Source organism: Cygnus atratus, chromosome 1, assembly GCF_013377495.2.
Source record: "Cygnus atratus isolate AKBS03 ecotype Queensland, Australia chromosome 1, CAtr_DNAZoo_HiC_assembly, whole genome shotgun sequence".
Lineage (NCBI taxonomy): Eukaryota > Metazoa > Chordata > Aves > Anseriformes > Anatidae > Cygnus > Cygnus atratus.
The window spans coordinates 135,226,564-135,240,987 of NC_066362.1; the positions used below are offsets into that span (position 1 = coordinate 135,226,564).

Sequence of the window (14,424 nt, forward strand, 5' to 3'; positions counted from 1 at the left end):
ATGATTCTATGTTTCTATGAAATGCTAGCAGAAAGAATAAACTGTGAGAGAAAGAGAAATAATACAGGAGTGTGGACCATACTCTTGTAGCTGCCTAAATGAGCTTAACTTCTAAATTCTAGTTAAAAATGCTTCACCAACAGGATCAAAAGACTTGTTCTCAAGTGAACAATTTGACAGCATGCTTCATTCTCATATTAATAAGGACCTGGGAATGTGCTAAAAAGCATTAAACTATCTGTTGCTGTTTAGCCACATGGAAGATGCTTCAGAAGGTCTTTCTTACACAAAGGCTGAATTCCATTAGCAATTCTCATTAACTGTGAAGAGCATCTAGAGAATCAGGACATGTATGATTTGATATGTGAATCTTCCATTGTTTGAGGCAGCAACTATTTCTGAAACCATAGAACTGAATGTTTTTTTTTGTTTGTTTTTTGTTTTTTTGAGAGCCAGCTTGGGAGGAGATCCGGCACGTATAGTTCTTCCCCCCGCAGCAAAAAAGACTGGCTTGGTTGCCCCTCTGGAACCATCCAGCCTCCTTAAGCCAGTACAGAAATGTTGTGGGCCTAGAATTCAAAGAGAAGAAATGGTTATTGAGTAGCCCATTTTCCAGAGCTAGTGATATAGGGATCAAAACCCGAGGGTTGTTCTCAGAGTCATAAAGATTAGGAAGCCTGAGGCTATTTCTTTTGATTTTGTGCTGGTATTTTACACCTTTTCTGTGGAGCTTTTCTCCAGGGCCTTTTGCCAGAGAAAGCTTAGCTGTGAAATGATTTCAGTATTTCTGTGAAGAGCACAGCAAGGCTAGAGGTGGAAACAGATACCTGGACTGCAAGACACAATTAAAACAGCAGACTCTATAATGACTTATATAGCTTATATGATTCTCAGTCAGCATGTTTTTCCTCTTCAGCTGAATTTTTATTTCCACTTAGTCCTCACTGTTATTTTCTTAAAAACGTTCCCACATTAAGGTTGCCACTGCAGGGCCCACCAGAGTTGATATATTCACCTGGTACAACCCAGAAGCAGCATTGCTGCATTAGCCATCCGTGCACCTGAGTTAAAAAGCCATGTGGTCTGGGTACTTGCTTGAATTCACTGTCCCAAAATCCATAGTGAATATAACTACTGACTGTAATCTACCTTCCCCCCACCATGAAAACAAATTCTAAGTTTTTCCTTATTTGCTTTTTTTTTTAAGTAAATCCAGCTGCTATATTTACCTTATTGCTTTTTATCAACAATGGCAGCAACAATTAATCAGCTAGTTAATCACTCACAGAGAAGTTTTGCCAAACAGATTTTGAAAAAACAAACAAACAAAAAAACAAACAAAAATCATACATACAATAATAAAGAAAGGTTCAAGTGATAAAATAAATATATGTGAAATGATGGAAAGGAAAGAGAAGAACAATGGCATAGAAAATCTGCTAAATATTTATGTTCCTGCAAAATAACTAAAAAAACTTGAATCACTAGGGATCAATACATTTCTAAAGACACATACGCAAGATTGAACTGCTGCTACAAAAGCTGAAATAAACCTAAAATAGCAGAAGGCAAGACAGTAGTGAGGCAGAATGAGCAAAATAGGCCAAAACCAGACACATTTTCTACAGAAATGAAAACTAGATAGGCCATAGGGTAAGTAAGTTTGTAGGCAACCAAAATACAAATAGTTGGAGAGAGATCCAAAGAAGACTGTTTGTATTCTAGAAGTATGAAGCAGATGAAATATAGGGAGAAATACTAAGAAATAAAAATCCACTAGGAAGAACAAAACCTAACACTGGCAAATTCAGATGTATTTTATAGTAGTGCAGGGTCTAGTCTTCAAATTAACAACCATGACAGATTTAACATATTTTACATTATAAATACTGAGATGCGATTACAGAAGAAAGGAAAGAGATTATTAAATGAAAGGAAAAAATGACGTGAAACAATGGAAAAAGAATGAAAAAAAAAAAACAAAAATCAGAAAAGATAATATCTTTATGATAATAACTGTTAAGAAAATCATACAGAGACTAGTCTAATATTTGTGGGAATATGTTTCAGAAGAAGATGGTAAAGAACCATGAATGATAAAAGGAAGTCAAGATTGGCAAAATCTTGGGTTGAACTTGACTCTGATGAGAGATTGCAGTAATAACATTATAACAAAATAAATAGATATTGGAATGTTGGATTTTTTTTTCTTTTTTAAACTTCATGAAGATGGGTTCTTTTTGTGAGGTTAAGGCCAAAAGAAGAATAGGGAAAAAAAAACTAACAAACAAACAAAAAACATCTATGTTGTAAAAGGAAGATATCTCACTGCAGGAATACAAAAGAAATCACTTGGAATCAACTCATGGACTGTATTGTCATGGACTACAGTTTAAGAGTCAACTATGAATGTAGTCCAAAGAATGTAAAAAGTCACTCAAGACAAGTTTCACTGTCTTTGTATCTTTTCTAATTATTCTCATTAATTTTGATGAACCAAATTACATCTAGGTAAAATATCCAATTTCATAAGTAAAGATATATAAGTAAAGGTAATTTTTTTCTTAGAATAATGGTCTCAAAGGACAGCTTTAGATGATAACTAGATTTAGGAGGAGCCGTGTCTTGTGAATCCATTCTGTAGTGAGCCAATAGCAAGAAATAGTTTAACAAAAACATGTCTGGAAGTTCATCATTTTTTTGTGGGTTTCTTCAGCTGCAGCACCCTCATATATGGGCCACGCGCATTCTCTCTTCCTGACCACCTCTTCCACTTTTCTGGGAGAGCTATTTTTGCAGCGGTGTGTGGCTCAAACCAAGGAAACAATTTGGCAGAAAAAAAAACTTTTACGTCAGTTTGCAGCCTGACGACTTTGCCAGGACAGTTTACTGGGTAGTTGTACAACTAAGGTAGCAAATGGAAGAGGCTGAGGGAAAAAGAAACAACCAACTGAGGGTTGTTTAAGTTGGTCTGAATCCCATTTTAATCCAGTTGCTCTGGTGATAATGCACCTTTATTTCCATCTTGATGTTGAATATTACTAATCTGCTCATCAAAGGTAAAGTTGTGGCTTTGCCTACACCCCACCTGCCTTTGCTTCCTCTCCACTCACCCACAGGTGACTACCAGTTCCCCACAGTGGCCTCTGCAGCTCTGGTTTTGGTATTGCATTTGGTTCTTCTTATTTCTCTCATCACAGAAATAATCTAGTCTTTAAGGGAAAAAAAAAAAATGCAGTGTGAAAATAAAACAAGTAACTTCCCTGATTTCTCAGAAATGAAATTATGTCCAAAAAGGCATGTGATAAGTTGAATAAATGTGCTTATATTGTTTTCAAAATTAAAACAGTGAAAAAACTCTCTTTTAGATGAGATTACTAAAAGAGAAACATAGATACTGTTCAGCATTTTACACTACGTGTGTTTGAGAAAGCATAAAGCATAACTCTCACAAAGGCACTCAAACAATTATTAAATGTCTCTAGAAGAAAAATGTTAGACCCTTAAGTGAAGCTTGGCTTAAATTTGAAATATTTTGTTTCAAACTGGAATATGGCAATATACATTCTGATCCTAACACTTACGCAGTTTTAAAGTTCCCCATGTCAGATAAATGAGCCACTCAAAAAATGTCTGATTATAATTAGCATAAACCTAGATTAAAAAAAAAAAAAAGCTGAAATAGACTGAAATAAGTGCCAGACTACTTATGTTCATGTTTACATATTACAAAAGCAAAAAATGAAGAACAGTGACTTAATATGATGAGAAGTTGTTTTTGGAAGCAACACGTAAATCTTCACTGGGTAAGGACAAATAGACACTAACAGAAATCCTTTTCTGGTACTGCAAGAGGTCTCAAAGGGCTCTGAAGCTCATACAGTTTTCCTCATTTTAAAATAGTTCCCTACTTAAACCTTACCAAACTCCACTCCAGAGGAGGTATTCTCCTATTCTGGAATGATTATCACAGCTTCAGCAGGAACACTTTTCAGAACAGGGACAAACATTTATGCAAGGAATAATCTTTTCAGGATATTTGTATCATTGCAATTTTATTTTCAGATATTAAATGCACAATCATTTCTCATGATAACTTATAGTATTTCTGCATTATGGGGGACCATTCTTTAGATACTATTAACACACGTGTAGATTATTAGAAGATATTTTAATCCTTTGGAATGCCTTAGCACAGCGATTTGCATGAGTCAATAACATCTCATTTGCTAGTCCTTTATTTGTGCAATACGTTGTAGGATTCATTTGGTAAGACATGATTTCATATTTTCAGCAAATGTATAAAAAACATATGTGTCTAATATATTTCCTTTGAATAAGTAGTTCCACTTTGATACTTTTACTTCTCTGTGAACCTAGTGTAACTTTGGAAAAGGAAAAAATGGGGTGCTAAAGACATACATGAAAGTGAATTTTCCAGCAAATCTACATCATGAGTGCACCTTTTCCCTCTGTCAAATCATTATCCGCTGTCAGCAAACATCAGTATAGTACTTCATTTTTTTAAGGTGTTCTTTTCTGTGTGCTTATTTCATGCTTTTGGATTTGTAGAAAACAATTTCACACCCAGTGAAATTGGTGTTACCTGTAATAAGAACATGTAGTTTGAAGCTTCATTCTGCTGAATTGGCCTGATTTGTTAGAAATGTTTCTTACAGATCCCAGCCTATAATTTACATGGTTCCGTGAGATCAAAGGTAATTTTTTCTCTTCTTATTTCACTGTACTCTCACCTCAACTGGAGAAAATGTTTAAATTATAAGAGTTTCAGTCTAGTAAAGCACTTACTGTTTAGTATGTGCTTAGGTTTTTGTTAGTCAACAAAGCACTTACACATTTTTTATTCCTACAGACTTCAAATTTTATATAAGCTTAAACTTAAACACACTCATATTTGCTTTCAAGAGACAAAGTCAAACTAAGAAATATATTTTGAATGGACTTATCAAAAAAAAAAAATCAAACTGTCATCTAATTCCATTAAAATTCATTAAAGATTTTATCCTGCTCAAAATCCCTGAGAGTAGCTGGGGAGATTAAATTGTCAACCTTTGAAACCTTCTCTAAAGCTTAAACCTTCACATCAAAAAACTTTAAGTATCAGAGTTGTCATGTTATGTTCAGCCTATAACTACTGATTTTTAAGAAACGAACATAATCTATTCTGTAATTAGATTGATATGCAATATTTATAATATTGCCAAATATATACTAGTGGTGCTTTTCAAATTAGCTAGTGATAACCACTTCTCACTGAACTCAGAAATAATGTCACCAGTTATTCTTGCATCTCTTCTCAAATGCCCAAATCATCCTTGTGCTTTTTTTTTTTTCCATCAAATATTAATAATGAAATAATTTAGACTGAACAGCAAATTATGCTGGTGAAGTTCTTGAATATTTATAGAGAAAGGGCTCTCTTATCAATGGTCAGGTAAAAGTTATTCCACCCCACATAACAGAGTAGAACAGGATACTGAATTAACCTGAAGAGGCATTTGGTGTCTTCACCTTCCAACACTGCTGTGCCTTTTAATTCTGTTGTCTGTAATATCATCACAATATGATTTCCATATATTCAACTCTTGGTTTCCTAACTCTTGAAAACCTGCCTGCCTTGTCCTTTTGCTAAAATTCTGACTCATCCTATGTGACATCCACCAGGCTGGCACAGTCAGGTACTATCACTAACACAAAAAAAAAAAAAAAAAAAAAAGAGAAGGTCAGCAAATTGTCCAGCTGATTTTGACTCCAACCTAAAGAGCATGTGTTGATTCAGAAAAAGTGACTACGGTAATATCTCGTAAGGCATTAATGCCCTCAAATTTATATCTCTGTATTTTTAGAGAAGCATTTCAGTCTCTTCACCACTGTTTCTTTGTGAAATTCCCATACCCATTTACCTACATTTCTTTCTCAATGAAGGTAATTTTCTTTTTGATATTCCCCAAGTTCTAGCTGTTCAGATTCCAATTCTGAAAACAACTGATGAACCCAGTTAATTCATCCCAAAAGAATGTCATAATTCTCCAATTAATTTTAGAATCAGATTTATATCCAAAGTCTAAAGCAACCAAAGCTTAAATAAACTAGGCAGCACAGTGCCTTGATTTAAATAAATAAATAAATAAATAAATAAATTTGCATGCTACCACATGTGCATTTATTGCCCACTCCACCTATGAGATTTAAAATGGACAGAGCTGGCTAGGAAAGTTATGCAATTAACCATGGTATGTTCTGATCCAATTTCTCTCTTCAGCAGTTAATATAGGCTGTGCTTCTATGTCCCCAGTGAAATTTCAATCTGTCGTTCCCCATTAGAAGGTCTGAAGGAAGCTGAAAAAGGAGCCCTGCCAACACTCTCCTTGGAGAGGCTGCCGCCAGGGCTCCGTAATCCTCTGCAGCCCTTCTCCTCCACAATCCTGCCTGAAAGTGTCATCCTGATTCCCACCACGTTACCAACCTTTCATCTTGCTCCAGGTTTCAAGGAGGAACAGGACAATTCTTTATTATAGGCCAATAGGCCAATGTTTTATTATAGACCAATGTTTTATTATAGGTCAACGTTCTATTATTTATTATTTACATTTGTCATTTCTCACACACTACATTTTACTGGAATGAATTTGGGTATACTTTTCAGTGGAGTGGGTATTAAAAATAAATAAATAAATAAATAAATAAATAATAAGCCATCTGTCACAGTTTACTATTCATTTTATGTAATAACCTTTTCAGCTGTGCATGTGTCATTGGGAGATATGAACCTTGTTCCATGCAAGGAGACTGCTTGGCTCTCTGATGAAAGGGTGTGTAAAAACAGAAGCAGATAAGAAACCCACAGTATATAAACATGAGGAGAACAGCTTCTTATAACATGAAAGCAGCACCACTGATAAAGTGGTCAAGGCGGTAAAGTATCTGAAGAGTAACGGTCACAAAAGAGGAGTAACCAAAAAAGACTAAAAACGTATCCCCATACTGCAGGACCTACCAACTAGCTAAATGCAGCCCAAGTTAGAAACAGAGTTTATATATATGTATATATATGTATGTACATAGGGTTTTAACAAAAAAATATATATTTTATTACAAAATATGTGTTTTTAATAAAATAGATTATATAAATTTGTGTGGATTCCATAACACATATAACATAGGGGGAAGAGAAAAAAGGAAAATGGAACTGTTCAAAATGAAAACAATTTAACTACATGCAAAACCACTTATTTCTGAAATCCGAGCAGAAAGAATGTTATTACTATTTTCATTCTTCCCAACCCAAATCCTAATTTTTTTTTCCTTTCAATTTCTAACTAATAGGTTGGAGAGACACTCAGGAACATCCAAGAGCAGAATAGCAAAAAGGTAAGGGTGCACAGATAAAAGAAATGTCATGCAGCCATCACCTTAATCTCCTGTATGCTTTCATGCATCACAGCCTGAGATCACAAGGAAGCGGTGCTCTGAGGGACTGCTGTGTCTCCTTCCCAAGGAAAGATAGACACGGACAAGCAGCACATTCAGTGGAGGCTGTGAGCACTTGTGAAGCTCTGCTGGGGTAGCTGCAGGCTGTGAAGAGACAAACCATGGCTGAAAACAAAACCTCATGGTTCATTCCCAATATAAATTAATGAGAGCTCTCTCTTGCTGTGTGGGGTACTGGTTAGTGGTCAGCTCCACACCCCAAACCGTGAAGCTAGTGAAATTGCTGACAAAACTCCTCTCAATTCCAACATGAGCAAGACTGCTCATCACATTTAAAAGGGATAGCAGCAGCTACAAACAGTTATCTGCAGTCCCAGCACATTCTCCAAGCATTTTTTCTGTCAGCATTTTCCTTTACCTGCAAATATACCAACACAGGAACAAAGTCAGAGCCAGGCAGAGCCTCCTGCACAAGAGCAATGTCCACAAACATGTAAAGAGACATCTGCAGCATTTCAGACGAACTTAACTTAAAAAGTGTTACAGGAATTGCCTATAGTAATGGTGAGGAAGAGACTTGGTACATTTAAATAGTAATGTTTCAAATTGGGTTCCAAGTTAACACAGGCTAAGTAACTTTTAATGCAACTTAAAGTTGTCATAAATCATATATATACATATCATAGATAAAGCACATAATACCTTTTGAGAAATTTACTAAGAATTGAGAGAGGGAAACATCAGAACTAAGGACCTGTTTCCTGTAAGGGGAAACTCACAAAAATAGTTTATTCTTTTACAAAATCATATTATCTATTCACGTTGGACATCAGCAAGTGCAAAATTCACGTTAATTTCCACTAGATTTGAATCAGTGTCTAAAGAGCCATCTTTTAATACTCGGAGTGTGTCCCTATTAACTAATCACAGCAAAAGGAAACAAAAACAAACAAAAAAGTGTATGTAGCTTATACCTGCTACAAAAACTCTGTCATCACAATATCCCTGTGCCTATGAGGAGGAGGCGAGTGGATGAAGTAAAATATCACAAAAGGAGACAAACATGTTGAGAAACTTTCCAGAACACTGGGTATAAGCCTTGACAAAGTGAATTTGTTAACAATTATAACATGATGTTTCTCTGCCTCATGTTGGATATGATCTGATTCCTAGACATACAAAGCTCAAAGAGTATGCTTCTATTTATTTTTAGCAGAATAAATTATGTCTTCTTCCTAAATGACTTTTTCCTCTAATTCAAGCCACCATGCCCTTCATTCTTCTTGGACATGCAACGAATTGCATTGAGAGTGCATCAGTTAAATGTAGTTAACTATGTCCTGACAGGCTGGTAGCTTCAATCCCAGCTGTCAGATTTTACATTTAATTAAGTAATCCTAATTACATCTGTCTAAAGTTTGTAAAATTGCATCAGTCTAAAACCTGGATAGCAGAACGGCTGTGCACAACACCTTGGCTTTCTAAAAGTTTGTTTTTATCAGAGCTACGACCAAGTGATCCACTCCAGCTGTCCAGACAAATGATCCACTGCTTTCCAACAAACACAAAGACTGGAAACGAGATCAGCTAAAAGGCCATAAATCATCTGCTAAATATAGTAGGAGAGTTACGTAATTAGGTATTTTGCAAGATAAACTTCTGGTCGGCTTATATGTTGCTGAACTCTCCTCTACATTCATATTTTCCTTTGCCCAACATTCACTGTATTATGCATTTCTCATGTTGACTATTTAATACTATACAAAAGTAATATACAGGGGAAAATAAAATGCACCACAAAGCCCTGGATGGTTAATTGCCTTTCTTCAGGAGTGAATGTGACCAGCTATGTATAGTATGTATAGATTATGGTTGGACATAATCCAGGGTTTTCTCAGATTTGTAAGGATCATACTAACTTGACTTTTCCAAAAAGCCACAATGGTTTTTTTGTTGTTTTTTTTTTTGTTTGTTTGTTTGTTTGTTCGTTTGTTTTTGTTTTGGTAAAGTTCATAGTTCAATGAACAAGATGCCTGAGTAGAATATATTTCCATTTCGTATTTGAAAATGGTTTCATTCTCAGTTCCATTGTTTGAACACTTCCATGCTTTTTGTTTGTTTCCATTCTTAAAAGCACCATCAAATCCCACCATTTCCAATTCCATTGGTTTTAATAGAATTTAGACACTTGTTTAAAACTAATAGAAATTAGGTAGGCACTGGAATATTTTGCTTAATGAGTCTACAGTGACTAATGTAGTGAACAGTTCATAAACTGAACTGTAAACAGAAGGATGAATCACAGGTATATCACTCTACATTTGTTTGGCTAAGTATATATTTGACTAGCAGGAAAAAAAATAAAAATAGCACATTTTATTTCATACATAAGATTATAACAATGAATTCTAAGAAATCTAAAATCAGTTTCTTTACTTTTGGCAGTGATTAGATGGTAATAGTATCAGCAGAAATATTTTTGAAGGTTTTTCTATCTATTTTAGCTCATGTTTCTGTAAGGAAATTAACTGGTAGTGTAGATAAATCAGTTCAGTTTGGAATGTTAAAGTGGTGCGTCATTACAGAATGAATTTACAGAATTTAAATTATTTTAATTAAAATAAAGTAATGAATTACAGAATACAAGAGAACAGGTTAAGAAAATAATATATTATTTCATGGCAGAAGAGATCAGTTATGGATGATAATAAAGCCATAATTTTTGTTGCTGGATTCAACTGATAGTCCTCTCTTTTCACAGTTCCATCCCATTTTTAAAGATGCAGCTTTCAAGCTTGCAAGTATTTTGTTTTCAAAACATACATACTTACATTTACGCATGAATAAAAATACTTATAGCATGTTTATATGGCATTTGTAAGACTTTAGAGACTGTGGTGTCTCCATTTTTCAGATACTGCATAGACTTATAGAGATTTGTCTAAGTGATTTGCTGAAACTTGCAGAAAGTAAGGGTCAGAGTTTGCTTAGCTGACTTGAAGTACTACAGAACTGAGAGATAATGCTAGCCTCTTGCCTGGAGCTAGCCTGGGTTAAATCTGACTCTGTATTTCCTGATGCAGATGGGCAGATATCTCCAGAACACAAGAAATTTTGATAACAGAAATTAGGTGCCCATCTCTTTCCTCTGGCTCTATGGCCACCTTCAGTGCCACTGTGATTTACTTGTCCAGAAGACTGAATGAGTATCTATCTAAAACCATTCATCAGAAACACTAACCTCAACTGCAGCTATGCATATTCAAAGTGCTGATTTCTCTTTAGAGGGGCAAAGGGGGGAGACATGACATGAAACAGAAGAAAGTGGAGGAAAAAAACTATGCAGCTTGATGGAAATGCAGCCTGTTACAAATTCCCCACAGCTCACTGATTAAGGCACTGAGTGCCCTAAAAGCCTGTGCCTGACAATGATCTGGCTAAAAAACTAGTAACTTTATTTCATAAGTAAATCTCTGAACCAATTCCTGAACTGGCTCGCCAGGGAGCTGCCTAAATGTTGAATGCACAAGCAAGGGCGTGGGTGAGACTGCAGAGCTGAGAGAGGGAGGAGGAGAGAATCGTGGCAGCCTGCATTTGGATCAGCTCATTGTGCACCACGCCTTTCCAAGCCTGAAGCCTGTGTAAATTGTGACAGGGGGAGAATCTGACACTAAATCAATGAAGACACAATGGACTCCCATACCTGGTATCTTTCTCGCTTTGCTGCCTGTGACTAGAGGGAGATTTTAGCTCTTTCTTTTTCCCTCGAACAAGCCCTTAGTCTTGGATATGAAGATACCATCATGAAACCGAATACAATTTCAAAAAACACTGAATTAAAAGATTTACTCTGTTCATGCATTAGATGTATGTGCCTTAGTAAAGACAATTAAAATTTCACTTTAGAAGTGCTTTATCTATTACGTCTCATACTGAGGGGAAAAAAAATAGGTTTGGCATGGAAATTTTACATTTATCTACTTGAGGACTCCTTGAGGAGATGGCTTAGTTCCCTGAGGCTGGTACCAACAGGTGTGTTTTATTATTCTGACACCCGAGTGTTACAAAGTTTATGTAATGTTTGTCTTGCTGAAGCGCATACTAATTAATCATTTTTGAAATTTATTAATTCTACAGTAATCTTTGCAGGACCTTGATAAAATTTGTAAAAACACACCACATTTATATACCATAAGTTGTATACATAAGTGCGACTCGTACTACATTTAATTTCTAAGACTTCTGCATCCTTCTACAGAGCAGTGAACTGACAGCTTCATCTCATGGGCATAGCAAAGAAAGGAATAGTTTTGAAGTTGGGATGCACAATATGGGAAAACATATCTTGCAGTTGCCTTCGGTAATTTAAGGGAAGGAGGTTGGAACGAGAACCCTTTTCATACCACCAAGATCAAAACAACCAGGTATTCCATTTGCTGAGTGACTGCTATAACCAGCATGCTATCCTGAGTATTCAAAATGCGATGTACTGGTATGAACGTGCATAACTAGTTCTCTGGGGAAACGAACGAACAAAAAGATGTCCTGGTGCGCTGCTATCCTATTCTGTCTTCCGTCTGAAGAAAATATCACCGGCTGTCTCTAAGAGCTTGTCCAGCACACTGGTATTTCTATGCCTCTTATTACATAAAACTGCATTTTTTTTCTAAAAAGTTGACCCCAGCTTCATTTGGAGAAGGGAGCAGTTTTGCATATACGTGAGATACGCATTCAGAATGCTGAACACAACAGGTTCCTCAGCAAACTTAGGCAAAGCAATGTCTTGTTTCCAGATCTCAATCTAGTTCTGGCAGAAGCTAGGCACAAACTTGCTCAGACCGGGCAGAAGTCTAGACACCCCGGTAACAGCACTTCCACAAGTGGAAAAGTTGATGCACTTCTGAAGCTAGGCATCAGTTCAGAAAGGTGCTACAAAATCACAGTTTGGGATGAAGACATCTGCATGACTATTTTTATTTTCGGTGCTTAAATTCTCATTTGGACTTAGCCACTCTATATAATCATTTTAAACACTTAAAAGTAAACATAATCATATTAAAATACAAGTGTGATAGTTGCTTTACGAATCCATAGATACATTCTCATAATGTGTGATTGTTCATTATACAAATGGTCTGATTTCCATACATTGAAGGAACTACTTCAGATGGGTGGAACAATTTTCCCCTTTCTTTGTCCCAGGTAGGGATTTCTTGTATGAAATCCCTGCCTGTTTACTTCACAGAACTTGCCCGATCATGAGCTTCCTTAGCAAAACAAAACAAATGAAAAACACATAGCAGTACTAATTATCTTTACTAGTTATTCTTCTTCCTCACATCAGTCCCTGACTTTCAGGCACTGTACTTAATGTGACAAGAGAAGAAGATACAGAACTATTTATTAATAATAACCATCATTGAAGGACTTATTCACTTCCTCCCTACAGGTTTGGACAGGTTTTCCAACAAACTTGTAGTAGTTTTACTGTGATTGTACAAATATGCTTTTAACAAGATTTGTGAGGAAAATTATATATTTGTGGGGAGGAAAAAAAACATGCTTTCAGGGAGACAAATGCAAGTCTGCTCAGACCAAAGGAGAGACTCTTTTTGTCAGCAGTCACAGAGACATTTAAATGACTGCTTCCCTTCACAAACCAAGAGTTGAGTGCCTAAATCATATCCATTTGTTTGATATGCACATCACAATGTTCCCTCTAAACGACAGAGCAATGATCCCTGATATCAACTCATGGATAGTCAGGTAGAAAGTTTGGAATCCTTTCTATAGTTTAACCAAAGGTTTCCTGAAAATGAGAAATAAAATAAAATAAAAGAATGGGAAGTAGGTAACATCACCCAAGGAATCACTGTACTACCATTATGTCTGTATGTGGTGCAAAATGAAGTTTGGCAAACATATGTACAAGAAACGAGAACAGGGCTGGAAACCTTCCTACAAAGTCTGGCCACATTGGGCAAGAAAGTAAGTATCATACCCACTACTGTAACCCAGCAGGCAGCTCTACTTCCAGGTGTAATTTGCAAAGTTACGACTTTTGATTCTCAATCTCTTTGTATTGGAAAGAACAGCATGTTATTCCCCTGAAATATCGTGAGTAATAATCATCATCAGCAAGATAAATTCTAAGTAGGTTACACAGAGGTGGTAAAGAACATTAATAATATGTTGATGCTCTAAATATAAACATTGCAATTATATTATTACAACTACAGCTAGCAAATGCTTTGGATACCAGGCTAGAAAGGCAGTAAGCACAAAGTAACTTCCATCATAAGAAGAAGGACACTGAATTAAATGGAGCTAACCCTATGCTTGCCAACCTGGGTGAATCACAGACTTTTTAAACATATCCTGCCATACAAGCCACGTGACAGGCCACCAACTATTAAAGCTTATCAGTAGAAGATTTTAAAGGAAGTTTTAAGTTCTTGAATGCAAGCAATTTAGTCACCAAGTAAAGTTCATGGCATACATAGAAATATCAGTTGAAAGTAATCAATACCTTATAAAAGGTTTTTGTTTGTCCTCTTTAACATCTGAGCAGTGAACGATTTCCTAGGTTTTTTTTTAGGAAAACAAAGTAGTTTTAAGAAGAGCATATATTGATCTTGGACAGACTGAAGTTAAGGTACTCCTTCGTGAAAATGATCATAATTAGCTCACATCTTTTATTAAAAATCATCTCAATTTGCAATGATCTGGCTAAAAAACAAAGTTATATTTGTACATAGACTCAGCTTGAAAAATAATCATGCATCTGGTGAAGAAATCTATCTTAAACAACATGCCTCCGTTGTCGTTAAGAGAGGTTTGTTGGCTTGTTCATCTTTTGACCAAGCTAAACTTATGGCCTGGCCTGCCAGAACATTTACAACTCACAGTTTAAGGAATCTTTGAAATATTCAATTCAAGGCATGAATCACAAAGATTTTTGTATTAAAAACT

The 14,424-nt window shown here is 35.8% G+C and overlaps 1 long non-coding RNA gene across 1 annotated transcript; it reads right to left on the reverse strand.

Annotated features, from left to right (window-relative positions):
- Positions 1-495: 495 nt before the first annotated feature.
- LOC118245803 (uncharacterized) lies at positions 496-14,285 on the reverse strand. The gene is made up of 3 exons (XR_004777977.2): positions 13,982-14,285; positions 7,434-7,596; positions 496-569 (listed from the first exon to the last, which is right to left on the reverse strand). It is a non-coding gene; the product is annotated as an uncharacterized LOC118245803 (long non-coding RNA).
- Positions 14,286-14,424: the final 139 nt, after the last annotated feature.